This window comes from Protopterus annectens, chromosome 7.part0, assembly GCF_019279795.1.
Source record: "Protopterus annectens isolate FY-2018-M chromosome 7.part0, PAN1.0, whole genome shotgun sequence".
NCBI classification, from domain to species: Eukaryota; Metazoa; Chordata; order Ceratodontiformes; family Protopteridae; genus Protopterus; species Protopterus annectens.
The window spans coordinates 104,045,098-104,072,211 of NC_056739.1; the positions used below are offsets into that span (position 1 = coordinate 104,045,098).

The 27,114-nt window shown below is 40.9% G+C and overlaps 1 protein-coding gene across 4 annotated transcripts in view; it reads left to right on the forward strand.

Moving 5' to 3' along the window:
* The window catches only part of LOC122806263 (chemokine-like protein TAFA-5), a 576,893-nt gene that overhangs the window by 428,197 nt on the left and 121,582 nt on the right, over positions 1–27,114 (forward strand). For 2 of the 4 annotated variants that reach the window (XR_006365497.1, XR_006365496.1), the window contains exon 4: positions 17,383–17,458. The exons of the other annotated variants lie outside the window; for them this stretch is intronic. The gene's annotated coding sequence lies outside the window, so the exon portion shown is untranslated. The remainder of the gene's footprint in view (positions 1–17,382; positions 17,459–27,114) is intronic. 4 annotated transcript variants of the gene reach the window in all.

Genomic DNA, 27,114 nt, shown 5'->3' on the forward strand with positions numbered 1-27,114 from the left:
CTTGCACTTACTTTTGTTTTGGTTTTTGGTTAATCCGTCTGTGTTTGGAGTAAAGGTGAGGGGCAATATAAGTTTGGTGCAATATGTGGAGAGTGTAAAGAGGTGGTATGGATATATGGTTGGGACGGAGTCCTAACATGTCTTGTAATGAATTCCCCTTCTACAAGGGGGGAGTGGAGGAGAAGAGGAACCTTTCTGCATTCTGCAGACAAAGAACAGAGTAAAAAATTAAACATCAATGCAGTTTGGAGACGTGACTACCTTTGCTTCAGAAAGACAAAAATTGTCAGCCACTAGCTAATGTAAGACAGAATCTTTGTTGTCTTGGGTTACTTGCAATTGAAATTCAAAAAAACATAAACCAAATAGACAAACATTCTGTGAGCAATCCCATGCTTGTAAAGGAGTGTGTTAGAAAATTTACACGTCTACCAGACGTCATCAGTCAGATAATGGTTTCCACAGTTGTTTCTTGGGATGCTGAATGCCTTGAGTCCTGAATCAGTCATATTATGATGTCATTTTCCACTCTATCCATAAACATCTTCATTTTGCTCAAAGGCAGCCATTTGAATTTAGAATACACAGTGTTTTCAGGTGTGATGGGGTGAGGTTTGTGTTGGACTATGGTCCCTGTCCTGGTTGGGTGGCATCTAGATGTTGGAGAGTAGCATCTCAGGTACCATGTTGGTACTGACTTTTCACAAGTATCACCGAGCAAAAAAAAAAATTCTAACACTATGAAGTGTACTAACTACGTATTCTGTCCTGTGACATCTGAACTTATTTCTGAGGTAACTGACACTTGTAATTAAAGTAAGAAGTAGGGAAAAAAAAAGAATTTAGGGATCAACAGTTGTTGCCGGATGCCACAGACAAAGCCTTTGTCCTCACAGTTTATATAAGGCGGTATTACTTAAACTAATTCAAGATATAATTTCTCACTAGATGTTTAAATAAAATATACTGAGATATTACACTTAAGAAGGGGTTTATGAGAAAGAAAGAGGACTGAACTTGAAGATATAAAGGGGTCACGAGCCTTCAAGACAGAAGTCACATGGAGTATTAAGGGTGACAGATTGAATACACAGGAATCCACGATAACAAAACTCCTCTTCCAATCTTATGACTAATGTTTCTGTATATGAATAAGGGTGGGAGGTTTGGTATACTGGTTAAGGTATTTACCTCACAGACACAAGGTACAGGGTTTGATTCTGACCTTTGAGGGAAATTGGCTAGGCTTAAAATGACCCACACAGGCAGCTAGTGCACTAACTTATGAATTAACAAATTTCCTGCATGGTTGCCTATCTGCCCAGTGTACAGCCATATGTCTCAGATTCATCCTCTCATACTGTGTTTTTTTATTAGGACTCGCTGCAGAGGTTTGGTTGTTAATACAAGTCCTGCACCCTGCTGTGATGTAATATGGTTGTTACTCGCATGTAATCAGAGTATCCAGGATATCCAGTGTGCTTACCGATACGGCAGGTATGTTTCCTGGTGTGCCAGAATACAGATGTGTACTCCCACTATGTCAGAGCAAGTCATGCAGCAGTAAATGGCCACCCCATCAATGTGTTATGAAGAAACAAATTACTAGCTGCTCTGTGCTGAATATTTAACTGAGTACCTGTGTCACCACACTGAAAGTCATCCAGTTTTAGATGCTGCTTTGCTTGTTATCACTTTGTTGCCACTCAGAATCCTTCAAGTATCGCATGATCAGCAAGCAACAGTAAAGTTAACTGCTCAGCTAAACTTTTCCTGTGAAGCCAAAAACTTGTTGTACCTGTTTATTTTGTTGGCCAACTTTTTTCTTGAAGCCAAAAATATGTGTGCGTAGTAAAGGTGCAGGTGATGCTGGTTTTGGTCAGTTTATAATCTTGGTCAACACTACAGTAAATGACAGAGTTAAACATCTGTAATACATGTCACCTGTGATAAGTATAGTGGGCTGTATTTCTGGGATGTAAAAAACCCAAACAGGAGACAGCATCAATGTGCCTAGTACTGTTGTCGTAACACCAGACTTGAAGATACCAGGATATACTAATACAGCTTCTTCCTGAGTAACAGTAAGACTTAAAAAACCTTGGTATGTCTTCTTGTTTGCCTGGTTTGTTGATTTCTTTCTTTAGTACTGCCTGCAGCTTATTATAAAAGTTGTTCTGTATTTGTAGGGAAAAACACGTTCCCCATCAGAATATAGCCAACAAACAAGTGCTTAGCAAAAGGCTGTACATGGAGAGCTCTACCTTAGGGGTTCTGCTGCCTTATTCTGTCATACAGCTCTTGAGTGGCCCCAGCCTTAAGGAATGTCAGAAGTGCACATATATTTAGGCTTTGAGCAGAGGTGATAACTTGTGTTTCAGCTAGCCTGAAAGTTTTGGATTCCAGCCACTGTAAGTAGTAGCAATTTTTGCCCGGGCTGCATCCTTGTAACACTATATATATATATATATATATATATATATATATATATATATATATATATATATATATATATATATATATATATATATATATATATATATATATATATATATATACACACACACATATATATATATATATATATATGTGTGTGTGTATATATATATATATATATATATATATATATATATATATATATATATATATATACACACACACACACACATATATGGATGAAAAAAACAGTTTGGAAGGACTTTTTGTGTGTGTTCAGCTCACAGAGAGAAACTTTTTCTCTTTTTTTATTTCCAGATATAAACTGAAAAATTTTCACTTAATGTTTTAGGGTGTGGGGGTTGTCAGGCAAATATATATGTGTAGTTTCAGAATAATTTAATGATGGACACGTACTTGAGTCTCTTGCTGCTCATCAACATAATTGGAGAGAGGTGTGAAAAAGTACAGCACATTTAGGTGATTAACTCTTTTTATGTTAGGATTTTTGTTAGTTTGTGAAAACATACTGAATCAAGACCATTTCAAAGGATGTCCCAAGAGTGCAAAAAAGTTTGCAGTAAAACACTAATTGGAAAAAGATAACTTCAAGAAGCTGTTATTTTTCCCTTTTTAATATTCCCTTTATCACTGAGTCATTCAGAAGCTTTGTAGATTATGATGCAGTCTTGTATATGTAGAACAGTGGGCATGGGTCAGTTCTTTTTCATCAGGACTGTGATGTTACGAGTGACATCATGACAGGCTGATTTGGCAGCTATTGATTGGGAATTCTGAAACAACAGTGACAGTATGTCACTGATGCTGTGATAACATAATTGAACAAAAAGAGCTAAACATACCTGCTGCTGGCATGTAAACAGCATTTTGAAATACTAAATGGAACAGAAAAGTAATGTCAAATTGTCATATAGTTAACTTGTAGTTATTATAAACAAATCTGGTTGGAAAACTACATTAACTGTTCAAGTCATATTGATCTTCATATGTGTAAGTCATCAGATGACGTTTTCTCTGTTTTTCCATGTTTGTTGGTCAGTGCTGTGACTTGCGGGCTCTGCTGCGTTGTAATGCAATAACAAGCCCTCCCTGCTTGGCCACGTCGGCAGTGCTCTCGTATGTGTACAAACTCATACAAAGGATAAGGGGTTTAGTTCTCAAACTCATTTCAAAAGGTGAAAATAGAAACATTTCCATTTCCAGAGAAAGATTAGGAAACCATATTTATATGTACCGTGCCTGCTTACTAAAACACAAAAACAGGCAATAATGTAAAAGCATGTGGTATTTAAGATGGGAATTTATTTCAGATGCTTGTCAGGAATTACCAGTTCTTCATGAAAGGCAGAAATCACTCCTCGCTGGTAAGTTCCATCCACCAGGAATATGTTGATTGCCTGCTGCTTTATTGTTGTATTTTTAAATCGCATCTCCTGAGTCACTCGTGACTAAAAGTGGTCCTCTGATTAACGTTAGTCAATTACATTATGAAACAAAGAAGTCCATTAACTTAAATGGAGAATTTTTTAGCAGTCACCAAGATGTTATACCTGAGAAGCACTGACCAAAACATTTCAGCATATAGCACTGATAAATTTGTACCGATGAGGAATTACTATGTTGTAAGGCGACGGTCAAAAGACTTCAGGGCCACCTCATTCACATATAAAAGCCTAAAAAATGGAAACCCAGTGTATTTGAAATAAAAATGCATTTCAGTGCAGAAACAAAATCAAGAGCAGCTAGGTTAGCTTTATTTGCCTTGTACTTTACTTTGTCACCCCATGACCCTTAATTGGATAAATTGGGCATTGAAATGGATGGATGCCTTCACAAGTATTTTTATACTCCAATACGAAGGCTTAGAGTAATGGACCCAGGAGTGCCAAACATTTGGGGTTGTGAGGAGAGTTAGCATAGCTACATGGATGCATATATTTTGAAGTTGCCATAGACTAGATGAGCTTAGACAACAGGTGCAAAGGTTGTAAACTAATGGAAGAGATGTTTCACCTTCGTTGCATGAGAAAGCTTTGTTACATTTAATGTAGTGTTAGTCTAAAAGGCAGTCACAAAAAAATGGGAGGACTGTGGTGGCTCCCAAAATTGGTCTGCATGTATAGTTACAAGATATTGCTAGCACTGAATTGTGGGAAGTTATTGGTTGTCTAGACACAGATGTATGACTTAATGGCTATCCTGGGCTCAGCAGTATAACTAATTTTCCAGGTAACAGATTGGTCTGTATTTTTCTTATTAAGGTAAAGCAGTTGAATATTGTAATGGTGTATATAATATGCATGACCTGATGTTGTCATTTTCATTCCCCATCAACTGATGGGTCTCAGATCTGACTTGGCCATTTCTACAAATCCTCGGATCCAGACTCTCGATCTCCTCCCTTTACTTATAATACCCTGCCCACCTAACATAACCCAGATTTCATTTGCTGTCACTCGCTACAGATGTGGATCCTTTCACTCTTGAGTTATTGGTGAATTCTTAGTTAAAATAGTGAGTTCCTTGTTAATTTTTTAAATTCCTATTAGTCCATCTACTTATTCCTTTCCGTCACCTTCCTCCTTTTACGCTAAATTTCCCTCTTCAGTAATTTTCCTGTGCAGTTGGTGGTGGTGCAGCGGCAGCATTGTTGCCTCACAGCAAGAGGTTCTCCCGTTCGATTCTCGGCTGGAGCGTCTTCTGTGTGGAGTCTGCATGTCCTCCTTGCGGTTGAGTGGCGTTCAAAACACATGCGTAGAATGGGCGTGCCTTCGCTGAAGGTTGGGCGTTGAGCTGGCACCTCAGCACCTGTAAAAAAATCTACTGCCAATCATTAGCAGATCGGAGTTCCGCTGTGGCGACCCCTAACCAAGAAAAGCCGAAAGAAGAACAGTTGTTACTGATAATTTGGCATTTTTCTGTAGTACCATTGCTGATACTTTGCTATCATTCTGCTGTTTTTCCACCCCTTTTTTAGGATATTTCTTGTTTACCATTGTTAGTAGCTTTTCTTTCTTAACTTAAAAAAAGGTAAAGTACTTCTTTGTTATTGTTGTTTCTATTTTTTTTTCTGCAGCCTTGCTTTCTTAGTTATGCCAGTATGGCCGATAAACCTAGTGGTTTCAGAAAAATGCATCTTCACCTGTGGGCAAAATACCTTACTCGAATGCCAAAGGGATTGCATATACTGCTTGGGCGCTGTCCATTTAAGTGCGGATTGCTCCATATGTGCTGGTTTCAACTCCAAAGCACTCACAGACTTGTATTGAAGGACCTTTTTCCTTCCATGTCTTCTTCCTGTGCTTCAGTTGAGGATCAACCCCCCCCCCCCCAAGAAAGTTGACAAAGGGAAGACTGACTTGGCTCCTCAGGACGAAGACTCTCAAAAGAGATCTCCAGATCCAACATCTCCTTCAGCAGCTTCCTCGGAGCCATCTGCAAAGGTATAAAAAGTTGGATCTGACCACTTCGGATCCCTCTACTCACAAATCCAAATCACCTCGGATCTGGTCACCTCTTACCCTACTGGATCCCTTCACCTTTCTTGCAGGAATCTCCCCACAAGCATTCTAGACCTGCATCCACAACTTCTTCTCTCAGGTCTTTCTAAAAGTTCCCGCCTTTCAGATGCTGACTTTGCCCACTCTTCTTCCCCAAGCGTTCATGGTATCATTAGACATCAAAGATGCCTAACTTCACATTCCCATTTACCCTCGGTTTAGGAAATTTTTATGTTTTTCCTGTTTCCTCACATTTCCATTTCTGTGCTTTGCCCTTTGGTCTCTCTGTGGCACCAAGGGTCTTCACAAAATGTTTGGCGCGTGTCATAGCTTATTGCAGACTACAAGGAATTCAGATTTTCCCTTACCTAGACGATGTCCTTATCCAGCCCCAGTCCTCTGACCTTCTCCAGGAGAATCTATCATTCACAATTTCCCTTCTGGAAAGTCTAGGCTTCACAATAAAGTATCAAAAGTCCTGTCTGACCCCTTCACAAGACCACATTTTTCTGGGCTGCAGGATCTAAACAGACCGGATGCTAGCCTCTCTACCTACAGAAAAAAGTGCTGTTCCATACTTCCTACTTCCAGAGCTTCTTACCCTTCAATCCCTGACTGCCTGGGGCTTCCTACATCTTAATAGGGTTCATGGCAACCACGATTCCGATGCTCCCCTTGACCAAGTTGCACATGAGGAAATTCAATGGTTTCTAAGGACAGTTTGAAAGCAGCACACCCACCGTCTGGATTTTGTTATTCCACTCCTGCCTTGCCTAAAAAAGGATTATTCGGGTCTTCCCCTACAGCCACCCCTCCCCTCTCAAGAATTGTGCATGGATGTTTCAGACACAGGATGGGGTGCAACTCTGCAATCATGGAGGGTCAGAGATGTTTGGTCTACAACCCAGACAAAGGAACATATCAACATAAAAGAGATGAGGGCCCTTATATCTGCTCTATAAATCTTCAAATCCAAGCTTATTCCAGGGGTGCTAAGGTAGTTTACAGACAACACTACTGTCCTCTAGTATGTCAACAAACAGGGGGAACAAAGTATTACCTCCTATGCAGACTAGCCGTACATGCCTGGGAGTTAGTCTTGCAAAGTCAGGTTTCTCTTCAGGCTGTTTCCTTCCTTTAGCTCAGAATGCTGTGGCAGATGCATTAAGCCGGTCCATGACCCAGTCTCACAAATGGATGTTACACAGGGATGTGTGTCTGGACCTGGTCCATCATTGGGGTACACCTCAGGTAGATCTCTTTGCCTCCCTCATAAACAGACAACTTCCCAAATTTTGTGCTAGGGTTCCTCATCCCTTGGCTTGGAAGGTGGACGCTCTGTCATTCTCTTGGAAGGGGATGTTTCTGTATGCACTCCCCCCTTTCCTCTCCTCCAAAAGGTCTTACCGAAGATTCAGTGGGATCAACCAAAAGTCTTGCTGGTGACTCCCTTTTGGCCAAGACAGCACTGGTTCCCACTCCTCCTGCATTTAGCCAGAGGCAGTCACCACAAGTTACCCCACAGGATAGACCTACTCATACAGGACAAGGGAACTCTAGTACATCCACAACTGTCAATTCTAAACCTGACCCTGTGGGTGATGGGGTTTATCCCCTTTAGACACCTATTTTCAGAGGACTTGCTTCAAGTTCTGTAGGAGGCCAGAAAAACAACTACTAGGAAAATCTGTGTTTCCAAATGGAATAGGTTTTCCATCTGATGTCTCAAAAAGGATTTACAACCACTTTCCGTGGATATCCCTGTAGTTTCATCCTACTTGTGTGAACTGACGAAGGATGGGCTGTCCTATTCTTCTGTGAAAGCCTATCTGTCAGCTATCTCGGCTTGTCTGCTTATGTCACCTCCTTTAGCCTCTAGGTTAGAAGTTCAACTGTTCCTTAAAGGCATCCTTCATATTAGACCACCAAGGAAGCCAGTTCCTCCTCTTTGGGATCTCAGTTTTGTGTTGGAGAAACTTACCCTGGCTCCATTTGAGCCAGCAGGTTTCTCTTCTCTGCAACATTGCACATGGAAAACTATTCTGCTGATGGCCATTACCTCCACCAGAAGGTTTACAAGCTCTGATGTTTAATCCCCCCTTCAGAATCTTCCACAGAGCCAGGATATATTTGCGTACCAATCTCTCCTTTATGCCCAAGGTGGTTAATGAGTTATCCCTTAATCAGTCTATCAACCTTCCCACCTTTTTTTCCTACTCTTCAAACCCTCAGTGAGAGAATTCTACAAACTTTGGATGTACACAGACAGCTCAGATTCTACCTGGACAAAACTAAACCTAACTATAAATCTGAATGCCTGTTTGAGTCTTACAACCCAAGGACCCTGGGTCAGCCAGTTTCCAAGCAAACTGTCTCTTCCTGGATTTCTAAAGCCATTTCCTTCTGCTATTCCAGCACTGGTAAGTGCCTTTCTTCCCTGGTGAAGGCACATTCCAGCAGAGCAGTGTCTTCCTGTGGGGCTTTCTTTAAAGGCTTGGACACTTGCTTTATCCTGGAGGCAGCTACCTAGTCCTCTGCTCATACTTTCACTAAACATTATAAAGTAGATGTCATCTCCAGGTCAAGGGTAGGATTTGCCAGAGCTATTCTACATAGTTTTGTAGAAAAAGTTTCTGTTCCTCCACCCAATCTTCTCTAAGAATGAGCTTTGGCACGCTCCCTAATGTGATGGATACTGCAGCATATGAACAGAAGGATATAGAATAGTTGTGTAAAAATCTGACCATCGTCATAGATGGTCCTCTCTTCTATATGCTGCAGTATTACTTACCCCCCCACATTCCCCCGATGCTTGTCTTCTCCTGGTGACATGTGTTCTTGCCTATGCTCAGGCTGGTGCTTGGCGGCATTCAATTCTGAGATTGATGCGTGCTGATGTCCACTTTATATCTGATGTCTGTTTATGGCTGACATATGGGAGATGATGTGTGGCATTCACGTATCTTACAGTAGCATTTAGACTTTTGTATACTGGCTGGATGTATGAGTCAGCCAGAGGCAAACTCCCTTATGTGATGAATACTGCAGCATATAGAAGAGAAGGACATCTATGGTTATGGTAAGATTTTACACAACTATCCTTTCTTCGACTCTGATCACTTCCCTGAACCATCCAACTCCAAGCCTTTCAGAGCCGAAGGACTCTCGGATCCAAAGCGTCAGTGCTGGATCCGGGGGACCAGAGTCGACTGTGAAGTTATCGGAGCCATCCCTGCCCCTCACAGCCTTGGTGCTGGCAGCTCGGATCCGACTCCATCCTCAGATGGAGTGCTTGCAGGGTTACAGGAGCTGGTGGTTCAGGAGATGTCAGCTCCATTACCATCAGCTTCAGTCTCCTGTAAGCATTCTGCCTTCGAGATTGTAGAGAGGGCCTTCTTTTTACCTAGAGAGAGGACATCCCTATCCCCATTGGATCAGATCAGTTTACCTCCCTCGTTCTTCCATTCCACTTGGACAGATAGCTGCTTATGATACTTCACCAGTCCATCCCACTTATGAGGTCCCTCGGAAGAGAATATGTAAAAGTAGACAAGATTCCCCTCAGGGATCTCTCATGAGGACACTGATTTCAATGAAGGGGAAGGGTCCCCCAGATCTCTACCTGAAGACGTCTCATTTGGGCTCTTAAAACAAAAAGATAGTTGGTCTTCTTGTACCCCTTCCCAAGAGGAGTTGGTGTTCCTGGGGGCTTTTGGGTTTGGCCCAGCTATGTCTTAGGTGACCCCCCCCCCGGCTGATGAACTTAAAGACCTCATTTCCTGACAACCGCGGAAGGAACCAGATACTATGGAACCCCATCCCTAAGCATCCAGACAAATTTTTAGCCCATTCCAAGGACAGGACGCAATGGAGCTAGGGGGTCCCAGTTGATGCCATGGTTGTGGTGGTGGCCACTAAAAAAGAGCTTGCAGAGCTCTTCGGTCTATCCCCTAAGAGGGAGTCCAGGGTCTTGGACAGATTCAGTAAGCGTGTTTCTGCTTCACTGACCTTTGCTCTGCGGTCATTGAATTATTTGGCACATTTTACAAGATTGCAAAGAATTTGACTAAAGAACTCTACAAATCTCTTTTTGGGTCCATGTCTGCCAAGGACCAAGATAATTTCCTCAAAACTGGCCGCCCTTCAATCAATATGTAATGCCTCCATGAGGCTGATCTCTTATTCATTGGAAGGTACCTCATGGACAGCAGGTTCAGGCATAACTGTTATGAAACAAGCCTAGATGCATCTATGCGACTTCAGAGAGCCCTTTAAGTCTTCATTCTTCAATGCTCCATTTGATGGATCTTCCTTATTTGGCCCTAAAGTGAAATACACACTTTCCAGATGTGAGCAAGAAAGAAGGAGCTTGTCTGATATGGTTTTCTACCCCTCAAAGACCTATTTCTCAGAATCATTGAGTAGGTACAAAGATGTGGTTCTGTAAATCCCAGCATCCTTTCCAAGACTCATGAGGCGATAGTTCTCCCAGGAGCAGAGGGGAGAGCTCTAACAGAAGATGCTGCCCTGTGGCAGATGTGGCCCGTAGAAACAGGGTTTCCGTGATTCCTTCTCAAACCAGCACTAGTAGTATTCCTGAAAGGTTGCCCAACTGTTGTCCTCGGGAAGCAGTCGGGGGTGTTTGTCTCTGCACCAAAGAGCCTGGCTGTCCATAACAAAAGATTTCTGTGTGCAGAGAATTATATCCAAGGTTATATCATACCATTTTCCCAAATTCCCCCTACCAGATTGAAGAGAATCTCCGATGTTCCACGCAATCAGAGAGAAGCAGCAACTTTAGAAATAGAAAAGCTGCTAGAAAAATATCATCCAGAAGGTCCACCCAGACCAGTAAGGATCCAGGACCTACTCAAGATTCTTTTTAGTGCCAAAGAAGACTGGGGACTTGAAACCCATCCTGGATCTTGGCAAATTAAACCAGTTCATGCAACGTTCAGGGTTCCAGATGGACATGGTTCAGTCCATTCTGCCTCTACTAAGAAAGGATGATAGGTTGTGCTCAACAGATCTTCGGGATGCATACTTTCACAACAAAGTGAACAGGCTGTTCAGAAGATATCTGCGGTTCTGGCTGGGAGCCATTCTGTTCAGAGCCCTGCCCTTTGGTCTCACCACAGCCCCCAAGGTGTTCACCAAATGCATGGCGGTGCTAGCAGCTCACTTGAGATTGCTGGGATTCTGAGTGTTTCTATACCTAGATGACTGGCTCCTAACAGCCCCAACCAGGCATCTACTGCTACAGGCAAAGGACTACTTGCTCCACTTGTGTCTCCATCTAGGCATTACAGTCAATTACAGCAAATCACAACTCACACTTACACAGAGTCTGGAGTTCATAGGTGTTCGTCTGGACAAAGTCAATCAGATAGCCTCTTTCCCTCCATCTCAAACCTAGACACTCAGATCCCAGGTCAATAAAGCGACCTCACATCCTACTCTCTCATCATGACTAATCTTACAAGCTTTGGGATCTATGGCAGCAGCTATCACCCTAATTCCTCTAGCCTCTAGCCAGGTTTCACATGCAAATTTTGCAGTGGACACTGTTAGTCCAGTGGTCCAGTCTTTAGCAACCTTTAACTGCCGCAGTCAAGATCCCACAAGCTTGCATAAGATATGGTGGGTGCACTCAAACAAAGTTTCCGAAGGCCATTCATTTGTTCTACCTCTGCCCATGGCCACAATGTCCACAGACGCCTTCCAGCTGGGGTGGGGAGGCACTACTTGAGAAGGATAGTCCAAGGTACAAGATGTCCAGAAGATGCCAAATCGTATGTCAGTGTCCTGGAAATGAGAGCAGTCCTCCTAGTGTTACAGGCCTTTCAAGATGCTGTCCCCATCCAGAACGATTGCTGTCCATATTGACACTATCTCCAAGGTCTGGTACATCAACAATCAGGGGAGGAATCAAGTCTTATCCACTTTGTCAAGAAGCAGTGAGAGTATGACAATGAGCGATCTCTTCTGGCCACTTTCTAATGGCAACAGACATAGCAGGGAAAGCCAGCATGATTCTGGACAAACTAAGCAGGTCCATTATGTTGCCTCAGTAGTGGTCTCTGAATACCCGAGTGTCGGAGAGAATTTTCCATCGATGGGGCCAACCATGCTGCATCCTATTAGCTTCCCCCTCAACAACAAGTGCAGCAGGTTCTTTGCCTTGATCCCTCCAACAGGGGAGTCACCGAGAGATGTCGTAGTCATTGATCGGTCCTCCAGTCTTCTTTATGCTTAGCCACCATTACCTTTCATCCCCAAATTTCTAAAGAAGGCTTACCGATTGAAGAGCAGAGTTATCCTCTTTGCACCCTTTTGGCCTCACCAGATTTGGTTCCCCTTCTTCTGGCCTCACCTTCTACATCCACCCTGGATACTGGATCCCAACCCAGACCCCCTGTCTCACCCAACAGGTATGTCTCATCCGGACATAACAGGCCTCAAACTGACCGCATGGTTTCTCCAATTCCAGTGATTACTAGACAGCCCAGGCAGTCCTCCCATATTTTATCTTCTCAAGAAACTTCTGCTAGAAAGATTTACAAAAGTAAATGGAAGAGATTTGTGCTCTGGGCCCTTAACAGGGATCTGGGCCACCCTTTCTGACCCTGTACCCAGCTGTACTTGATTTTTTAGTTTCAATTTTCAATGAGTGGGGTAGCTTTTCTACTATTAAGGTCCAGTGCCATTTCAAAATTCCAGCTAGGTGAAAATAATGCTACCTTAGCTTCTTCTAAATTATGTAAAGGCTTTTGCAAAGGAGCTTTTCTACTTATACCTCCACTAAAGGATCCTACTTCTCTTCAGGATTTAACTATTTTGCTTCAAGCTCTAACACAAAGCCTCTTTGAGCCCTCAACCAGGTCAGATCTTAAATATTTGTCTTGGAAAACCATTTTTCTTGTCACTCTTTCATCAGTTAGATGAGTATCCGAACTCCAGGCTCTACCTTCCAGATCTCCTTGCCTGATTTTCCACAAAGATGGGGTGTCTTTGCAGACCAACCCATCTTTTTTGTCGAAGGTAGTATTTGAGTCTAATATTAACCAGATCATTAACCTCCCAGTTTTCTTTCCAAATTTTACAAATAAGGGAGAGTGCATAGCTCATCTTTTGGATGTGCATAGACAGTTTTGTTTTTGTCACCATCGAACCAAAGATTTTCAGAAGACTGACCAGTTGTTTGTATCCTTCTCACCTAACAGATTGGGCAAGTCAGTTTTCAAAGTTACACTGGCCAAATGGTTAACCGATTGCATCTCCTTCGTCTATAGTAAAAGAGGATCATCTTTGTCTAAGCCTCCTAGAGCTCATTCCACAAGGACTTTGGTCTCCTCAGCTTTGTGGTCAAGGGCTTCCATAGATGACATTTGTTCAGCTACCACTTGTCCAATGCTCATACTTTTATTGCTCATTATAAATTATATTTGGTTTCTAGGAACAGAGCTGCCTTTGGTTGTGCAGTACTCTGGATTTGTTTCCATGAGGACCACCCAAGGTTCTTCTAGCTGGGGACTTTGTCCCATCAGTTTAGAAATGAATGAAAATGAGTACATCAGATAAAAGGTTATGTACTCACCATAGTGTTACATCTGTGTTGTCCATTTTCATTCTTCCTCAGCTTCCCACCGTGCTAACCCCTTTCCTTTGCTCCTGGATAGCCAGCCCTGAAGAGTTTCATCTTGGGAACTGTTCATTTTTTGGGGTCCATCTCTTATTTTCTTCCTTTTTCTATACCTTCTTAACTTCTGTTGTACACTGTCTCCTATGGGCGGCAGACTAAATCTGAGATATGTTAGGCAGGCAGGGTATTGTAGTTAAAGGGAAGAGCTCCAGAGTTTGAATCCGAGGATCTGGTAGAAAAGGCCGAGTCGGATTCGAGACCCATCAGTTGAGGAAGAATGAAAATGGACAACACAGATGTAACGTTATGATGAATACATAACTTTTTTTTTTTTATATAGCTCCACTCCAAAAGTTACTTTTGCTTGTTAAAGCTTTATTTGATGTGTTCTGTGGTCCTGAATCACATTGAGATAGGATATTTACATTTGTTTTCATGCTTTTATGTAGATAAAGTAGAATGCTTATAGAAAAAAAAAATGCATGAATGGATGGATAGAGTCCTGGTTTGTTTATTGGTGTATTTTAGCCCTTGATAATACTTACAGAATCTTTGCACATCTCATATCTTTGACCATCTTCTTTTTAAAATGTTAAGTTGCATATAAGATGTTGTACAGTTACTGCAGTTTGTTGTAATGTGCAACGTCAATCACGGCTCTTCCTTGAAGTACCAACTAAGGTAAGAAAATTAATAAATAAGGTGATGCTTTGCTTAAACAGCTGACAGCTTCAGTTCAGATTTTAGCTTGAATTATGGAACAGCAATTTAAGAGGAATGAAACAAATGAAAGAATGTCTTGTTGTGGAGGTGTGCAAATTGTGATCAAGGAGGCCACAGTATAGATCACAGATCATTAAGAGGTGCCGAATTTCTCATGATGTGTTTAAATAGTGTCACTGACTACAGTTATAATTAAATCATGCTACTTTTCAGTGTGTCCCCTCCCCCATACATATACATACACCCATGTGCACATATATGTATGTGTCCCCTCCCCCATACATAGAGTGTGCACATATTCTCTCTCACACACGCATTTTCTGGACATGGTGTCTCTTTGTTAGTAAAACATAATTCCTAGCATTGTGGTCATCTTCCCATTTTTAAGAATGCTAAGATACTGAGGAAAATCCATTGTTCTGTATTTTGTTTTGATGTGCATAAGAAAATAGATTGATTTTCTAAACCACATGTCCAGCTGAGGCATGTCATTGTAGCACGCTAAGGAGAATAGACCAGACATCTCTATCTAGTAGCAACAGTGTCCAGCCTATCCTGAGGAAGCCCCAGGTGGTTCACAGCAAGCTGAACGTTTCATTCCCTTCAGTATGCCCTTGCTGTGTCTCAGAGCTTCCATCCATGGACTGTGACCAGTGCACTCCCATGGAAAGAGCACTTGAAGCATCCTCACAATGAGCCAAAATCACTTAACCTCATATAACTCCATTTATAGTGCCTGTACTCTAATATCCTCCAGAATTCCCAGGCAACTCGCTCTGTCACGGCAAGTTAGCTACCCTGTGAGGGAACCTCATTTCTAACTTGTATATCTGCAAGCTCGTCCTGTTAGTTACTACCCAAAATGAGTAACCCATGGTCAAGGGTGGAGACATTGACAGAGCAGTAAAATCAAAACTTCATGCTATGACTCACCTCCCGCTTCCCCATCACAGTCTGATATAATGCCCGCCATACTTCCACCATTGTGTCCATCTATGGTCAGTCTCCTGAATGTTTTATAATATTTCTAATAAAAAAATTAAAAAAGGAACTATTTATTAAGTATAATTGTCACTGTTATCTAGAGTGCTTAGTCATAGCCAGTTAAGATTCACTGCAGAAAAAAAATCAGCATGCAAGTGCTTCCTGTGCCCTATGCAATTCTTTCTTTGTTGTCTTGGTATTTAAAACTAGTGTTTATGACCTGCATTCTGAAATGTTAGATGGCATGCTTGCATGCACATTCATGCCAAATGTGAGACAGTGTGCTATTCACTACTAGTGCTTTTGCATACGTGTGAAAACACAAAAAGCAGCGCAACACAACTACAGCATGTTTCTTTAACTACAACTGTGTAACACTAAAGCGTTGTGTGTTTTATGGAATGACTTATGTCATTATTCTAGAGAAGTAAGGCCACTTTCAGCAGCCACTCAGATTTATGTAAGAGGTATGCTGTGAACACGTTTTTACACCTTTTCCACCTGCATAACTAATCCAGAACAGTAACTAAGCCAGCCTTTTTGTAGTAGTTACTGCCTTGGTTCCTATCATTACAAAATGTGCATAATCACAGATACCTTGCTGAAATAGATCCATAATTACAAAATACCTTCCACTCTACTTGATCAGAAACTAAAACATAAGCGGAAGGGCATTAACAGTAACATCCCAAAGAGATAGTTGTATCACTCTGTGTTATGTTTAATATGAATACACATGCAAGCATGCATCCTACATTTCAGAATGTGCGTCATAAATAAAGTTCAATTCCCAAAAAGGACAACCCTAAAGACTCCTTCAGTTATTGAACAAACTGCACTTGTTTCACATGTTAGCAGTGTAACAAGCTCAACTCCAGCAATATATGGCCAAGAACTGCCAAATGGTCTTAGAAGGTGCAGAGGCACCAGAGATCTAGTTGGCAACATCTGTTGGGTAATAGAAAAAGAAAGAGACCTGTACAAAAGTTATTTACTTCAGCTTTATTGACTAATCTAAAGTTTGACTGTGTGGAACAGCAGTTCGTAGGAGATAACAGGTCACCTTTTTTGCCTCCTGAAGTATCTGGAAACAGTACAAGAAGAAACAGAATGTACTATAGCAACAATCTACAGCTGGGTGTAGGTAATTCTGGATTTACCCAGAGTTGGTGTGGTTTGGTCATGAGGACAAAGTCTGAGTGACCAAACAAAGCCAACCGTGAGTAAATCAGCATTACCCACACCCAGCCGTGGGTTATTGCTGTTATATAATGACATTATTTAAGAACAAAGTTAGTTACTTTTCTTAAACAATGTCCTTGTATAATGGCACTGTGCTGCTCTTCCATGTTTTTCCCTGGTGTCCTGCGCCTTTCTTGATGTACTGTGCATGCGTATGGGACTTATGTTCCCATGCTTACGTAGTACATCAGTGGTGTGTAAAGGAAGCAATAGAGAAAGGAAGATCTCCGTTGTTTTTTTGTTGTTTTTAATTTAAAAAAAAATGAAACCAGGAGACTTCAAACATACAAGAGAGATGGGACAGAGAAAATATAAGGATAATCAGGACATACCTGTCCTGTCTGTCTTATGCTTTTGAAGTCTCCATTTTTTGTAAGTGTACGTATTCTTTTAAATTAAAGAAAAGTAGAATTTCCGTGGCATATATTCATAGAAGAAGGTCCAGGCGACCAGACTTTTTTCCATTGGTATATGCTTGATTTACAACAGGCATGCTGGATGGGTGACCAATCAGGGTGCTCATTTTTGAATGTTAATGGGCAGGTATTGTATAATATGGAATCACTGGTTCAAGGTTGGGAAATGACTGCAGCAAGACTGAGTATTGTCACCCTACGTAGTTAACTTATATGCTGAGTAAATATATCATGTTAAAAGCTAGTCAGACATATCAGATGAATGTGAAAGCAGAAGGTTCAGTAGCTGTCTTATTGTAACTTACTGCTTAGCATAGAAAACTAAAAATGTGTGACTTGCCCTGTCGATACTTTACAAGTAGGCAGAGAGTAAGTGTAGATACTGACAGATTCTGCTTTTTGTTTTTCTGGCTCAAAGATCTCTGCAGATGGTGATTGCAGCTGTGAAATTCAAAGACTTTTGCTTCTTGGAAGGAAAGCTATGACACATCTGGGTAAGATTTTAAAGAGGAAAGTTATATTATCAACAAAGCTCTTTATAATCAAAGTTATGGTTTGCCCAGTAATAAAAAAATATGTCTGTGAGCATCAGACTGTAAGTAAAGGTGTGCACTGGAATCTGAAATTTAATGAGAAGTTTATTAAATTACTTCAATGAGTCTATCAAGGGGCTACACAGGGGATAAAGGTCTGAGTAGTTTTAGAAAGTGAGGGGATGCCTGAGGAATGGAGAAAAAGTGTATTGGTACTGATTTTTAAGAATAAGGGTGATGTGCAGAGCTGTAGTAACTACAGAGGGATTAAACTGATCAGTCACAGCATGAAGTTATGGGAAAGAGTAGTGGAAGCTAGGTTAAGAAGGGACGTGATTATTAGTTAACAGCAGTATGGTTTCATGCCGGGACAGAGCATTACAGATGCGATGTTTGCTCTGAGAGTGTTGATGGAGAAGTACAGAGAATGTCAGAAGGAGTTGCATTGTGTTTTTGTAGACTTAGAGAAAGCATATGACAGGGTGCCTAGAGAAGAGTTGTGGTATTGTATGAGGAAGTCAGGAGTGTTAGAGAAGTATGTAGGAGTGGTGCAGGATATGTACGAGGGTAGTGTGACAGCGGTGAGGTCTGCGGTGGGAGTGATGGATGCATTTAATGTGGAGGTGGGGTTACATCAAGGATCAGCTCTGAGCCCTTTCTTATTTGCAATGGTGATTGACAGGTTGACAGACGAGATCGAACAGGAGTCCCCATGGAATATGATGTTTGCAGATGACATTGTGATCTGTAGTGAGAGTAGGGAACAGGTGGAGGAGACCCTGGAGAGATGGAGATATGCTCTAGAGAGAAGAGGAATGAAGGTCAGCAGGACTAAGACAGACTATCTGTGTGTGAATGAGAGGGAGGATAGAAGAATGGTGAGGATGCAAGGAGTAGAGGTGGCGAAGGTGGACGAGTTTAAATACTTGGGGTCAATAGTTCAGAGTAACGGTAAGTGTGGGAGAGAGATGAAGAAGAGAGTACAGGTAGGATGGAGTGGGTGGAAAAGAGTGTCAGGAGTTATTTGTGACAGACGAGTACCTGTAAGAGTGAAAGGGAAGGTCTACAAGAGGGTAGTGAGACCAGCTATGTTATATGGGTTGGAGACAGTAGCATTGACAAAAAGGCAGGCGTTTGAACTGGATGTGGCACAAGATTTGCACTGGGTGTGACGAGGGTGGACAGGATTAGGAATAAGTATATTAGAGGGTCAGCCAGGTTGGAAGGTTTGGAGACAAAGCCAGAGAGGCAAGATTACGTTGGTTTGGACATGTGCTGAGGAGGGATGCTGAGTATATTGGGAAAAAGATGCTAAGGATGAAGCTACCAGGTAACAGAAAAAGAGGAAGGCCTAAGATAAGGTTTATGGATGTGGTGAGAGAGGACATGCAGGTGGTTGGTGTGACAGAGCAAGATGCAGACGACAGGAAGAAATGGAAACAGGTGATCTGCTGTGGTGACCCCTAACGGGAACAGCCGAAAGAAGATGATGATGATTTAATTTAGGAAGAGATACCAGGCAATGATGTTTGCACTGTCCAGTTTGCTTTTTGTTGAGAAACCCTGGCAAGCAGGTTAAGGCAAATCTCAACTAAAGGACACAGGCTACAGGTATTAACATGTAAGGCTTCTCAGCTGCGAGATTAAGATTTTTACAGGGGTTGCTATCCAATGATTATGAATCTAAGTGGAAATCAGATTTAATTTTAAAGTATTGAAAGGGTTTTATGAGATACTTATAAGGAAGGTGTCTTATAGAAGACAAAGAAGGGGAGGGTAAAACAATAGCTACAGAGTTAATGTCACTGATTAAAGAGATGGTAATATAAGTAAATGCCTAGTCTATTAATTTTGCAAGGAGATGGGATATATGGACCAGGCAAATCATAGGAAATTTAAATAGATTAACAAAATCCATTTATGCTCGACAGTGGCACAGGAAAATAACTTTATTCGGTGGCGTAAGCCAGGGAACCTTGTTGGCTAGGCTTACGTAGGCCCTTGGGCCGATAGCCTAGTTACCTACCTATGAACCTAAAACTGGTATACTGAGAATAGTTGGTGCACAGTATTTTCCCTTAAAATGGAAACAGTTTATGGCAGCTATGCAGAGAAATTAAATATTTGATTTATCATTATCATCCTTAAGAAAACTCGTGTACAGTCAGGCGTGAAGACTGGCCATTACAGGTTTAATAGAAAGATGAGCAAAACCTCAGGAGAAGATGGCACCTTGTATAAGATACTCTGTGGACTGAAAACAGACAAGAGCAAAAAATTAGCAATAACATCTCTGCTGTTCAACTGTGATGCGGGAAAAAGAGCTAGGTGTAGCAATAACTCAGCAAATAAAGAGGAAAAAACAGAAGCCTTTAGGTATTTTACCAGATCTTCAAAGCTTCATCTTTTTTGTTAGGCAATGCCTGTTTAAGAATTTTTACATTCCTGACAGACTTACCTGAATGCTTCTCACAGTACACCCAGATTGGAGGTGTACAGTTGGCATGCTAGATGAGTTCTATCAGGTATTTTACATCCACTAAACCAAGACTTTCAGGAGATGTGAGTGAATCTGGACAGGTGGTATGGCATCCTTTGATTAGGATAACTCACGTAATAAGCACATTAACCAGAAATGAAAGAATCTTGCTTGATCTTATGTCAACTACTCAAAATTAGTTACTAGGAAATGGAAACAAAGGATCTGTCCAATGGATGATGATGTAAAATGAATAATATCTAACAAAATATAGAACTTGAGTCTGAGAGGACTGTAGTAAAAGTGACACCTAGGATTTTGAATATGACTGTTATAATGTTGATGGCGCGGTGGTACGGCGGTAGCGTTGTTACCTCACAGCAAGAGGTTCTCCCGTTCGATTCTCGGCTTGGCTTGGGAGTGCCTTCTGTGTGGAGTCTGCATGTCCTCCCCGCGGTTGGGTAGCGTTCGAAAGACATGCGTGTGTAAATGGGCATGGCTTCGTTGAAGGTTGGGCGTCAAGCTGGCACCTCGGCGTTTCGTAAAAATCTGTCAATCATTAGCAGACCGGAGTTCCGCTGTGGCGACCCCTTACCGAGAAAAAGCCGAAAGTCAAACAACATAATGTTGATGGCCACCTTCTTAAGCTGTCGAGTTTCCTGATGTTTGGCAAATAATGTAAAGAATAAGGTTATGGAAACTGGATTGGACTAAGAGATTGTTCTTTCTTTATGCTACAGGAAAATTATGGTAAATGCTTGTCAGGTGGAATTTTTGAATGACTGACTGGCATGCTAAAAATGTTAAACTGTACCCTGCATTTGTTCTTTGTATGACTAGATGAGATATTTTTTGCTTTTAGCTGTGTAGGTATTGATCCCTGTGAATAACGTGATTGAGTGTTAAAAATAACCTTTATTTTATTGTAACTGTGAAAAACAGAGATGCTAATGTTTATTGCCTTATATAGTGGCAGCAAATGGGACCTATCTGACCAGATCTCTGCAAATCATTTTCTCCTATAGTAACACCCCTTTATGTTCTTAACTGTCCCTGTCTCTTTCATTCATCTTTATTAACTCAAACTTTTTATTTGGTAACAGCAGATAAGACCTCACTACACCAGCCCTCCACCTCTGACATCCACATAGCCTACCTTGTCATTGTCACTTACAATCTCTTACCCATATTCTTATTTCTGTCTCTCTCTACACACTAACACAACCTTCTTAACTTCCTGCTTAGGCCTGTTTATACATATAATCATTGGAACGCTCTAACCTTTCCAGTCTACCCTTATTTACACTTCCTTTCAATCCACTGACTTCAGCCACATCACATCTAACTGCCTTACTCATAGATCCACTTTTGTTACTCACTTCTGGTATAAATGAACCTAAAACCTGCTCTTCTCTCAGGCGCACAATACCCTTATCCTCTCTCCTTTTATACATTATAGTTTTACATTATTCTCTTCAACCCAACCTGTGGAATATTTGCATTTTTTATTTATTTTTTGTATTTATTTATTTGCATTTGTTGACAAGGAAAGTTTGTCTGCGTCTTTCTGACTGGGTCATTGATAGACCCCTTTTTTGGTGGCCCTGAGTAGACGTTCCAACATTAGGTTACACTGCAGACGTAAATTTATATTCACTTATTAGTAAATACACAGCTATGACAATGCAGAAGGCTCCGGATGTTTATTTACACTTCAGGTGTTAAAGTAACGCAGGTGCATGTCATAGTATATATGTGCAGTGTACTGGTGCATGTCATAGTATATATGTGCAGTGTACTGGGCTACAGCACATATACAGAATAAACTTTGAGTGTGGTATGTGAACTTAGTGTGGAATAGTAAGGGAGGGGAATGCAAGGATGGGATAGAACTGCATGTAGAAAGAAAATACTGTGGTAGAAAGAATTAAGGGAGCATCAGAAAGGTGATAAGGAGGCCGCAAAAATACCTCACAAAGAGGATTACTGGCCTCAAACAGATGCCTTATGCAGACTGACTCAAAAACTCTGTCACATATTGCCTACTCAGAGGTGATCTCTGCCTAACATACAAAGCTATGTCAAACCCAGAGCTGTTGGACATGCTGCACTTAAAGAAATCCCAATCCCTCCGAGCTACACGCTCTGGGACCCTAAACCTTGTCACCACAATAAACAGAACATGCTGGAGGGATAGATTCCTGGCATAGAGACTTCCCATACTCTGGAACAGACTACCTATCTATGTCAAACAGATCTCATTAGCACTTTTCAAGAAAAATCTTGATGATTGGATGGGTAATGGGAAATTCACCCCAGGGATCACTTCTGTGGTTCTTCTTGACAGGGGCACAGGAAAATAATTTTCTTGGGTGGCGAAAGCCAGGGTACCTTTTTGGCTAGGCTTGTATAGGCCCTAGGGCTAATAGCCTAGTACCTACCTATGAGTAAGAAGGGAACTATAGCAGTGAGGCAGAAGGATGTAGAAGCATACATGGAAAAGGTTATTTGTAGATATTGGATTGTGGGAGATGAGGCTTGTGGTGGGAGCAGTGCTACAAGTGTGATGATATGAGGAAGTCTTTGAGAGCTGTTTTGAATTTTAGGTGGTTGGTGATCTGTCTGAGTTTCTTAGCTTACCTTCTTTGCAGCATTGATAGACCAAGCCATGGAAAGATAAAGAGGGCTGTGCTTGTACTGTGGTTAGGCCAGAAGCCATGTTGGAATGGTGAGAGTAGGTTGCTTTCTGTGGTGCACTAGTTAGGTGTGAAGACATTTCTCTAGTATCTTTGAACTTTATATACTGGAACGTCTTCCATTATATAAAAATTACACTGCTTTACTCAAATTATTTAGGACATAAGCTGTTCAACGCATTCTATTCCAAAAGTCTCCATGCCAGTATATTTCATTACTTCTCGAGGCAAAATTTCTACTTCTTTCCTTTCCGTTAACTACAACTCATGCCTTGCTCTTCTCCCTAGAACACTACATATACCGTATCCTTCCCTTATGTTTAACATTACAAAAAATATACATGGTATCTCCCTCAAAATCTTTGTAACACTTCTCACATTACAGGCAACAGATAGTGAACAAACACAGGTCCCCCTAAAAATCACACTCCCCCCACTTTTTCTGGGTCATTACTCAATTTTCTACAAGTAACAATCCCTTGCACACTTTGAAGAAGCAACAGTAAAGTGGACATTCTTGAAAACTGGATTCCTAATCATAAACCACACATACTTTCCACATTTGATCTGAGCCAGGGATAAATAGAGTGCTCCATTCTTTCAGTCTGTCCTTAAATTTTATTCCTGCCTAAGAAATGATCCTTCTGGCACAAAACCAGATAGAGGTACAGTACTTCTCATTAGGAACTCTTTCCAAGTTACCAAACTAGTTGAATCCACTTAAGTTAAAGGCAGCGATCCCAACTGGCTGGTTGCAGAAATAACCATTCATGACAATGCCGTACTTTACATCATTTCTGTTTATCAGCCTGCCCCCAACCCTTCCTCTTAATCCCTTTTTAGCCTCCTGCCTGACTTAATCTTTACTTGTCTGTGCAAATCTGACACTGTCATTCTAGGAGTCCTTAATGATAACAAGACAAGCCCCTGACAGAGTCATCTAATCCATCTCACTGTATCACACACTCTACCTCCCAATGTTTATCGTAGTACCGAGTATTACAACATTCCAGTCAAGGATCAATGTCCTGTTTTAGCTTACTGGATTTAAAAAAAAAATCATCAACAATTCCTCCCATAATTATTAACAGTCATACATTAAAACAAAAACAACTTCGTAATCTACTGTATTCATGGACTGTTTCCCATTATACACTTCTAGTTACCCTACTGAAACACTCGCCTTCTTTAATGACACTGTAATACAATTAGTTAAAAAATCTTTTTTATTCTTTTAAAAGTATTTTTATGGTAACTGCTTTTCATGGCTTACTATTGAACATAAAAGCATAATGCATTTCAGAACTCAAATTTAGTATTTAATAGAAATCTTCAAATCACCCCCCCCCCCCCACTCCATAATCACTTCTCCCTTGGAAGAGATGTTAGAATCACTGCCAAAGCAGTTAAAACTACCTATTGCCAAATTCAACAATGTTATCTGTACAGTAATCTCAACAACTATGGGACAGAAATAAAAAGGGTGTTTGTTGTCTTCCTGTAATATAGCCAAACCTCTCTCTTCCTCCCATTCATCCTACACACAATGAGAGATAGAGAGCTAAAATCATCAAATATCACTTGACCTTCTCTATCCCTGTTACCTTCCTACTGCTAACTTTAGTTCCCAACCATCACAGGTCTTTATTATTTTACTCGATTAACTCTGTCAACTCACTGCTTAACTTATACAAATGCCTCAACCTTATATGCATTACACACTTTTTTTTTCTAGAAAAGCCGTCTCTTTTATTGCTAAATCACTCGCCTATATCTTCAACTTTTCATTATTTTCAGTTTCTTCAGACTGGAAGTCCCCTTCCAAAAACTCCAAACCTTTCAGTTCTAAAACACTTTCATTCTATCACTAATTTTTCACCAAATGTCCAAGTCTGTGGTGTACAAATTAATCCCATCGCGTACACAACATCCCATCGTGTACACGTCCATATCCTTAGCATGTCTCACCTTGACATCTGGCCCAGTGTCATTATCAACACGAAGTTCTCTCCAGCAAGCTAATGTCAATATCTTCTTTAGCAAGCACAAGGGTCAATTGAAGAGCGCCATTTTCATTGATCTTAAGAGCTGTTGATCTTACCGATTGCCATCTTGTTATCTTCCAGTTATAAAGTATTGGCTTTGCATCTGACGATTAAACTGGTTTAAAAACTAAACGACAAATGGCCCTACTTGGGATAGCAGTGGTTTCACCAACAGTGTTCTATCCTGGTGTTCTCCAAGACATTTTTCTGGGTCCACTGCTATTTTTGCTTTTCATGGTCTTCCTTCCAGTCTACTAAATCTTAAAACTATCTTCTTTGCTGTTAAATTCCCACTCTTCCAAAGATTAGGTAACCCCAAAGACCTTAAATCTTCACTGCACTCTGACTTCAACAATTTCTTTTTGTGGTTTAATAAGCTTAATCTACTGGTCAACATCTCCCAAAAAGCTAAATGTTGCCGGTTTTGTATCTTTCTACAACTTTTGGAGGATGTAACTCAAACTGACCATTACAAACATCTTGACCCCCATTCTTTTCACAAACACTGAGATTTCAGCCAGCAAAGTATTAGCATAACTCAACCATGTTTATAGAACTGCAAATCCCCTTACCCCTGAAACATATAGGTCTATAGTCAAAAACATAATCATTCTTAAAACAGCTTATAAACACCCACATCCCGCATGATATTGTCATATTACAAAGGACTCTAAATAAAATATGCCTACTCATGAAACTCTCAGGAGCAGGAACCCATAACTGAGCTCTTCCTCAGTTCACAGTGATTCTTACCATCACTGAAGTTGCTGCATTTCTGTTTCATTGTGAATTCTGCCCACCTCTTCCAACAAAACGTAACATCTCCATGCATCAATTTTCACCAAAGCCCCCCAAAACTGCCACCATTTTACATTATACTTCTCAGAAGGAACATGCTCAAAACTTCCTCGGGCAGTACAGAATTCTTTTTTCATTGAAATAAGAAATCTTGTTAACTGTTCTCCCTTTAGACAGTCTCTCCTAACTTATCTAAGTAATTTCACACAATGAAGCTGCTTTTCAAACATATAATTTCTTGTTTTCCCCTTCATTCTCTTAATTATTTCTCAAAACGCGTTGTATGAAGTTTCTTTCCCATATTAAAACCATACATATACTTATGTTGTAAGCCATGAACTATTTTATTATTCTGTTCGTACCTCTGCTGTAATACAGTGAATTGATTTTAATTGGTGTCACTTTATTTTTATGAATATTATTTTTACTGCATGTGAAACGTAGTTTTGGCCTCTGGTCCAGGTCATAGCTAAAAAGGTTTCTGTGACCATTCTGTCTTATTAATAAATGAAAATGAGTAAATAACTAAATTTAAAAGGTAAGTTGCATGGAGGTGTCCCTGTATGCATCTGCGAAGTTGTTAAGGCTGCAGACAGACTGAGGTCAGGAAGCAAAGGGGAGAAAGGAAACAATAGTCACAAGATACAGAACTGGAACCAGCTAACATGTCCTGACAGTGAAACCTTTACTTGCTGACAATAGCAATGGTAGGCCAGCTACTGAAACACATTTAACACACACAGAGGAGTGCACAGATTGTGGTAGACCCACATCACTTCACACAAACAACAAAACAGTGTACATTCTGTGCATTGGAAAAGTTTAACAGTCTCAATTTGAAGAGGTGACATAAGGCTTGTCCCAAAACCTGCACCCACTGAAGGGTCACAGTCAAGGAGTGGGCAATGAATTATCCACAGATCAACTGCCAACGCTTATATTTTTGAGTGATTTCCATTGTCACAGGAGAATCCCCTGTTGCAGGCCAAGGGCTAGCTATGAGGAAAGAGCTTGGATTTAATGGCCAAGCAACATTAAAGCATTAGGTCAGAATAACATGTACATGTCCAAAGTCACCCTGTCAGTATATGTTAACTGAATCTAGTCTTGTACTTTTCTCTTGCAGGAAGCTTTAAAAGGCTATGTCTGAAGCACTGCAGACAGTGGTGAAACATACTTGTATCCAAAACGGAGCTTTCTGTAATGTTTCTTTTTATTAGCAATGCCATAAAACATAAACATCAAAATACATATTGCCTACTCTTGTGAGGCCAAGGTACCAAATCTCACAGATCATTTAGCCCAGCCTTTGCTTTTACTGCATCATAATCTGCTGCCCAACAACTTGGATTTGTTCCTGACAGCCAGTATCTGCACAGTGCACACTAGCTGTACTGGAGGCAGAAGTCAGTAAAGTGAATGGTATAGCCAAAAAGGAAGGATTTCCCTCTACAGTTTTTTTTGGCTAGCGTGTCTGTGTTCTGTTACTGTTCCTGTTCTCATGTTTGTCTGATTAACTTTCATGTAAGCACTATATGAAAAAATGTGATTCAGAGACTTTATTATGACCTTATTTGCATGTCTTTGAATCTCAGTTCA